Genomic DNA, 7,889 nt, shown 5'->3' with positions numbered 1-7,889 from the left:
TGGCACATTTTCCTCTTGAGCCTGGATTTTTCTCCCAACATATTTGGTATACTGACCCCTTTTGGGGTCACCAGTGGAAGCCTGCAATCTGTGGCAGGGCTCTTTTAGACCAGCGGATGGGATGGGCACCCCTCCGGTTCCTCTCCTGGAGTCTCTCCAGCAGGGGAGTGGGAGCTCTTGTGCCGCGAGCACAGCAGAGATTATACGGAACCTACAGGATGAACGGAACCCGAGCGGTTCAGGCGCTCGGAGAGGGTAGCGCTGCCCTGCGCTGTTAGCCTGTCAGATACTGCCTCCTTGTGGGCGGAGGAGGAATTGCTCGCTCTTCATCTGTTTCTTCTGCGTCAGTTTCGGTCAGAGCAGCAGTTTCAATTTCAGGCGGATTTCACTGAGGGGACTGGGGCTTGGAACGTGCTAACCTCTGTGTGCCGGGTGCAGACGGAATGCCAACGGGCAGGGCAAGCGATACGCTTCTGTCGGTGTTCCACGGTGAAAGGCCCCCATGGGGTCTCAGAGTACGGAGCTTGAGGGGTCCCTAATTGTGATGCTTGGCAGATTGTCCTTGGAGGCTTGAAAGGACAAACGGAGAGCCCACCAGCGCTTCTGCTTAGTCCTGGTGGCCCCAGCGTTGGCGAGAGCTGAGCGCCAGGCGGGAGCCTGAGGGTCTCCCCTCTGGGAAGGACCCCACCTTTTACCTGCCACGACACCTCACACTCTCCAGGGAGTCAGTCTGGGTGCCAGCCGGAGTAATCCCGCTGTGTTAGACTGTGTGATAGAAAACTTCAAGAAAGGCTTCAGGGATGAGTGAAGTGGAAACCACAGCCGCTCTTCATCTTCTGCGACATTGACTGGCCTTGCTCGTGCCACCGGAGGAAACCCTTTGCCAAGTCCGGGGCAAAGCCGCCGGTCCTTCACCAAAGGGCCATCCCGTCAGTTCCCTTACGTGGATTCACGGCTAGAACTGTGTTAGAATCCTCTGCCGCGGCTCCGTGCCTGTGCTGGTCAAGAAACAGGTGGACACTCTGCAGGTAAACCGAGCCAGAACTCTCCTGTAAGGACAGCCTCAAAGACTGAAACTAGAAAGATTTACCGCATCCTACCTTCTGCCTCCGTCCGTGGTCAGCCATGCAGACCCCGCAGATCTCCTGCCGCTGCGGCCTCCAGAAGCCGCAGCCACAGTGCTTGCCCAGCGCTGGCGCACAGCCACATTCAGCTGCTGCATCTCTGCTGAGGGTGTCGCTGCTATCCAGCCCTCGGGAGCCATCTACACCAACTCTCCTTGTCACACTGCCGGGTCCCCTCCAGAGATAGCCTGGCCCCGGGGTAGCAGATCCACCAGCAGCTTTGTACTATCAGCTCCACCGACCTCCTCAACTGGAAACAGCGTAAGCCCTTAAACTCAGAAAGGCCCAAGCCATCCTCCTTAGGCAAGCACAGGGACCGGAGTTCGGTCCCTGGCACCATGTGCTTTGCCAACCACGCCCCTGGGGTGCACAGAGATGGTGACTGAGACTGGGCATGGTGGTGCATGCCTGGAATCTCAGTGCTTGGGAGGTTGAAAACAGGAGGATCACTACAAGTCCTCCTGTAGTGAGATCTTGTAGACCCTGAACTAAATACATAAAAAAAGCCCAAGCTGTGACCAAGATCTTCCAGATATATCAGCTGACATGGAATGACTGCTGGTGTATCCTTTTGACTCTTTTCAACACTGAGGATCGTGCTACTCGTATTTATGTGGAGGACAAACCTGGCTAAGAACTGGAGTTCCAGAGGCTGCTGCCGACCCTGATGCTTGGGCAAACGCTGTCTTCTCTATCACCGTACCAGACTGGGACCACACAAGGCCAGCAAGCCTTAGCTGAGTATTGTAGGTGTCTCCTGGCAGGGGTAAAAGCGAAGATGGGGACCCCAAAAATATGTCCAAAATTGCCGAAGTTATTCAAGCACCCAGTGAAAGTCCTGCACAGCTTTATATGAGACTGTGAGTCCTACTGGACATGTCCCCCCTGTGATCCTGAGCCCCTGAACATCAACAGATGGTGGATTCAGGTTTGGTGTTGCTGCGTCCCTCTGAATTTTGAAGGAAAATTCAAGAGATTGAGAGCTTTGCCGGCATGAATGCCTGCCAAGTTCTCTGGTAGCTCAGAAAAATTTCACAAACTGGGATAAAAAGGAAAAATAGAAGACATACATGTAATTAGACTGCCTTTATGGGTGCAATCTCAGGAAAGCTGCTTTCTGAGGAGTTCCAGCCTGGTCATCAGTTTTTTAAAAAAATGTATTTGGTTGTTACAGAGTTTCAGTATGCAGCTCAGACTCATAGTGATCTTTCTGTTTTAAGCCTCCCAGCACTGGGATCACAGGTACCAGCCACTATACCTGGAGTCTGTGGTCAGCTCAGTATGCCCTGGGGGTGGAGCTGGGCGTGGCACGTGGTGCCAGGGATTGTACTGAGGTCCCTGCGCTTGTCTAAGCAGGCACACAGTCTGCTGAGCTATCTCGCTGGCCCCTGGTCATCAGTTTTACTGGAGCTAAGCCATCAAAGCTTCACAGGGATCTTAAGATAGGTGGTTGTCCCAACAGCCTAGTCCCAAACCAGTGTGCCCAGTACAAGCAATTCGGACACGGGAAAGATAAATGCGCTCTCCACCTGAAGGGTCAGAAGGGTTTTGCAGAGCTGAGTCTGCCACTGGCTGCTCCCTTGCTCCCGCTGATTGATGGCACCAATTAGGACTGACTGGGCTATTTCAGGTTGGATGCCTGGGAGCCCTTGGCCACCTTGAAAACTGGCAGAATGCCCATGATTTTTTATGGAGCTGAACATTCTGTTGTCACCCAGCCTGTTGCCCCTTTGACCTCTCAGCGAACACAAGTGAGGAAGGGACACTGCCTTTCCTGTCAAGAGGAAGTTCTGTTGAAGCAGATCCCGTGAGCGTGAAGAACATTTCATCAAACATAAATTATCATCTGTGCCCGAGCGCGCTGTTTCCCTCTAGGGCTGAGCTGTTCCTTTGGAAGTTAGGAGTGCCTGTTTCACTTTCTCCTAATTAATCTGCTACCCTCACCAGTTGGACTCTGACTTCAGACTGGACATTGCTCTGGCCTAAGAAGAGGAATGGTGACTTTATTAAACCAAGATGCCTCTGGGGCCTGCCGTGCTGGCCGCACCCCCAGGGTGGGCTGAGACTGAGACTGAGACGGTGTGGTGGCATGTGCCCTGTAATCCTGGCACTTTGGAGGCTGAAACAGGAGGATCGCTAGGAGTCTGATAGACATAGTGAGACCTATAGTCCCTGTAGATCCTGTACTAAGTACACTAAAAACAACAACAGTAACAACAACAACAAAACCACAAAATGCCCACAGACTGGAACCCTGAGACTCTAAAGACTGTGTTGCCAGCTATCTGGGCAGAAGGTTCTCCTCTGAGGCTAGCCGTTAACCACGCCCCCTTGATGACTGGACTTAATCTGGGACCTGCTCACTTGAGCTCTGATAGTATCCTGTGACCTGAGAGGCCACCTTGGGGTTCAACTTTGCATTTCTAGACTCTTATGGGTTACTCAGCATAGGAACCGAATCAGAGGCCAAATTGGAATTTGAGAAAGAGCCGTTGTTTAGTGAGCTCAGGACCGTCAGTCAGTTCTCATGCAGGAGAAGACCAATTGGCCCCTAACTCAGGTTGCAAGAAGTTTTTAAAGCAAGAAAAACAACAAAAAAAACCCAAAACAAACAACCCCCCCATCCTGGTTGGCAAACACCTTAGTTATTTTGTACAGTTAGAAACATTTTGATCTTTACTTTGATTTATTTCATAAGTCCATTCCAGGAACTCTCAGTCTGTTGATGATTTATCTATGGTACACCAAGCCTCCTTGTGGTCATACAAAGAAGCAGGGTCACAGAGAGGTGAGCTGAGTAATTTTTTTTTTACATTTAGTTTAACATTAACTCATCACACAGACTGAAACAAGCCAGGATTCCACTAGACTGCCAGTCTCCCTGCAGTACTCCGTGGCTGCCTGTTAGAAAGCCTGTGGTCTCCCTAGTATGAATGCAGCCACCCTAACCCTGCATCCAACAGCCCCAGACCCATGCACCTTCTTGAACCTGCTGCCTCCTGATGTTGCCTGGTTCAGCTGGATTTAAAGGATGCTTTCTTCTGTCTGTGACTAGCTCCTGCCAGCCAGTATCTTCTTGCCTTTGAATGGGAGGACCCTGGCACAAGGCAAAAGGGACCATTTCCATAGACCCGCTTCCCTGAGGGTTTTAGGAACTCTCCCACACTGTTCGGGGAAGCCTTGGCTGCCGATCTGGCCAAGGTCCCCCATGGGAGATTTACCTGTGTGTTCTTGCAATATGTCAATGATGTCTTTTTTTTCATTTTAATGAGAAAAAAGGTAAAATAGCAATGAAACAGTTTCAAAACAGGTTAGAAGGATGGTTACAATAATTCATACACTGCATATTGTTGTTTTCATAGTAGTTACTCAGAGGACAAGTTGCAGACATGATCTCTCGTCTAAACAATATTAGTACAAACTTTTATTCTCAGTGAACTAAGAGTAAGTAGCTGTATATCTATCCTGCCTCTCTTGTGTATACATACATATATATATATATTTTTTTCTCACAACAAAACTGTCCTTTATTTATACTTTTGTGAAGTTAGTGACATATGACACTAAGTTGCCTAGCAATGGATAGGAAACCTTAACCAGACAGGATGTTCATCTCAGCAGTGAGGTAGCTTGTTTGCTTTAGGCACTGGGCCAAGGTCCCACCTAACCGTATTGGATAAATTTCCTAGCCTTGTGGTGCCCAAAATATCCCCCTTTTTGTTTTGTTTGGTCAAAGATGGGTGTTCTACTGTGGTTAAAGAAGTAGTATTTGGAGAAGTCTTTAAAGGACCTTTTCAAACTTGAAACCAGTCACAGATTGTAGGTACTTACATTCAGCAAAATAACCCAGCATAGTCCAGTAGTTGATAATAGTAGTGGGCTATCAGAAGAACTGGCAATTGTTCGATGACATCTTCATTCAAAGCTCCACAAAAGAGGCCTGTTTGGGGGAACACAGGCCTTCCTCTGCTACCCGTGTGACACTGGTTACAAAGTCTCCTGGAAAAAGGTTCACATTTGTAAGCAGAAAGTCAGCTGCTTAGGGTTCAATTTAGGGAACGGGCTTTGACAGCTAGGTCCAGGAAGAAAAGAAGTTATTTGTTCCATCCTAGGGCCTAACTGTAAAGAGCTCAGGGATTTTAGGGGCGGCTCGTTTCTGCTGAGTCTGGATGCTTGGTTATGCTGAAAAAGCCAGGCCACTTGATGACATATTAAGGAAGCCCATGACTGAAGGAGATGGAATAAGTTAGACTTTGGAAGAGACTGAGGCATTCGAATCAATTAAAAGAGCTCTGGCTTCAGTTCTAGCTTTAGGAATCCCAGATAGAACTTGCTCTTCAATCTGTTTGTAGACAGCATGTCGCCTTGGGGGTCCTAACCCAAACAGTAGGACACTGAGAAAGACCAGCCACCTACCTGTTTAAGACACTAGACTCAAAGGAAGTAGCTCTGTTGAAAAATGGCTGTGCTGTCGTCACTACTGAAGTGCTCTTGGCAGGTCGCTTTCTCAGAATTGGGCAGTTCCATGGGTTGAGCTCTGGGAGCTTCTACATGCCCTCAGTTGGGCAAAAGACAACAAGCTCGACATTTACAGATTCCCGGGATACTGGGAATAACATCCACAGATTGTTATACAAGAAGTGCTGACTTCTTACAGAGGAAGGAAAACAAATTAAAAATAAAGATGACATTACCCAACTCCTGACTGCAATCTGAAAGCCTAAGTTGGTTGCCATTTTCCACTGCAAAGGGCGTGGGAAAGTGAAAGACGCTGCCACTCTCAGCAGTCACGGAGCAGAGGAGGCCCCTGAGTTGGCTGCAGAGGCCTCCACTTGGAAAGACCACCATTTTTGGTACAAAACTTAACCATCCAGAAGAAAAGTATAAAAATGAGGTATTAAAAAGTAAAACAACAACAACAAAAAAAGTAAAGCCATGTTAATATGCTGAGTTGTAAAAGGCTGAAGTCAACAACTTCTGACATTGCCAGTCCTGTGGATAACCCACTACTATTAGGGACTGCTGGACTATATTGGATTACTTTGGTGAATTCATGCACCTACAATATATGAATGGCAATGGAATACCCATCTCTGACAAAAGTAAACCCAAAAAAAGGGGGATATAAATGGACCATTTTGTAGTGAAAAAAAATATATATATTCAAAATAGCATAGATATACAGCTACTTTCTCTTAGTTCAATGAGAAGAAAGTTTTGAACTAATAGTGTTTAGACAAGATACCATGTCTGCATCTTGTACTATGAATAACTGCTACAAAGACAACGATATACAATGTATTAGTCATTGTAACTGTCCTACTAACCTGTTTTGAAACTGTCTCATTGTTACTTCTTTCTCAATAAAATTAATATAAAAAACCCCACAAAACTTAGAAGCTCTCCATGAGATACTTCCAAAAACAGTTCTCTGCCTACCCAAGGGTCCCCTCCATTATATGAAAAAGAAATAAAATGGGCAAAGCAAGAAGGGAATAATGTGGACCCAGATGGTGTCTGGACCCTATCTGATGATCAGATGGTCATCTGCAAGGAGCCAGCCTACACCTGGGCTAGGCATCACCATGACACTGGGCCAGCGTTATTAATTTCAAAATTGACCTCAATTTGCACAGCTGTGAGTAAAGTGTATCATGTCTGTGCAAAAACTGAGGCCTCCACAGGCCCTCACCTGCCACCTGGAATCCAACACATGGGACTCTCATTTTTGAAGATCTTCAGATAGACTTTCCTGAAATTAAGCCGTGCTGGGGCTACAGGTATTTGCTGGTTCTTGCTTGCACTTATTCTGCCTGGCTGGAGGCATTCCCTAGAAGGACTGAAAAGGCCTCTGAAGTATGCAGGGCTTTGTTAAGAGAAAGTATCCCCAGGTGTGGCCTACCCCAAGCTCTCTGCAGTGACAACGGACTATCCTTTGTGGCAGCCATGTCTCAGATATTAGTCAGGAATTGAAAATTAAATGGAATTGTCATACTGCTTCCTTAGATCGCTGGTAAAGTAGAGTGAGTGAATGAACAGAAATCTGAAGTGAATTCTGACAAAGTATTACCAAGAAACTCAGATACTCGGGGTAGACTTTTTACCTGTTGCCCTCTGGAAAGCCAGAACATCATGGGGACACATGGGGTACACCCCTATTAACATCCTTTTTGGTGACAGGTGAGAAAAAAAGAGATGGCAAATCACAATAATCCAGGCCTTGGTCATCACCACAGGGGCTTTGGTGGAGGCCTAGTGGTGACTTTCTGTTATTGGTCAATGCTTTATGAAAGGAAGCAAAAGACAGTGCCATCTGGTTACAGCTGCTAATAATGTGCCAAACTATGGCCCAAGCTTTTCCTCTCTCTTCAGACTCCTTGATCTGTGTGTTGCCAGAGCTGTGACTCAGGCTTCGGGAAAATTCCACAGGAAAAAAAAAAATGGCTGTTGTACTTGTGTCTTCGGCCCAGGGAGATCGATTTCCAACTGGTTAGGTAAGAAAAAACAATGATAAAATTTTCCTCTAAGAACTTCCCAGAAATGTGGAAAAGAATCATCCGAGCTCATCTGAATCTTGAACTCTTGTGTGAGGTTCCTTGGTCAAAAGTAATTAAAAACTTCGTGGGAAAAATTAAGAAAGCTGTTATTCTGACAAAGATTCAGTGAAATCCAAGCCTGCTCACTGATAAAACCATGGTCAATGGCTGCTTCTCTGATAGAAGCAGGCACGAGTTGTTACTGCAGGGGCCAGAAAGGGGCAAAACT

This window comes from Octodon degus, unplaced genomic scaffold (assembly GCF_000260255.1).
Source record: "Octodon degus isolate 3935 unplaced genomic scaffold, OctDeg1.0 scaffold00214, whole genome shotgun sequence".
NCBI lineage: Eukaryota > Metazoa > Chordata > Mammalia > Rodentia > Octodontidae > Octodon > Octodon degus.
Note: the sequence above shows the minus strand (reverse complement) of the source record.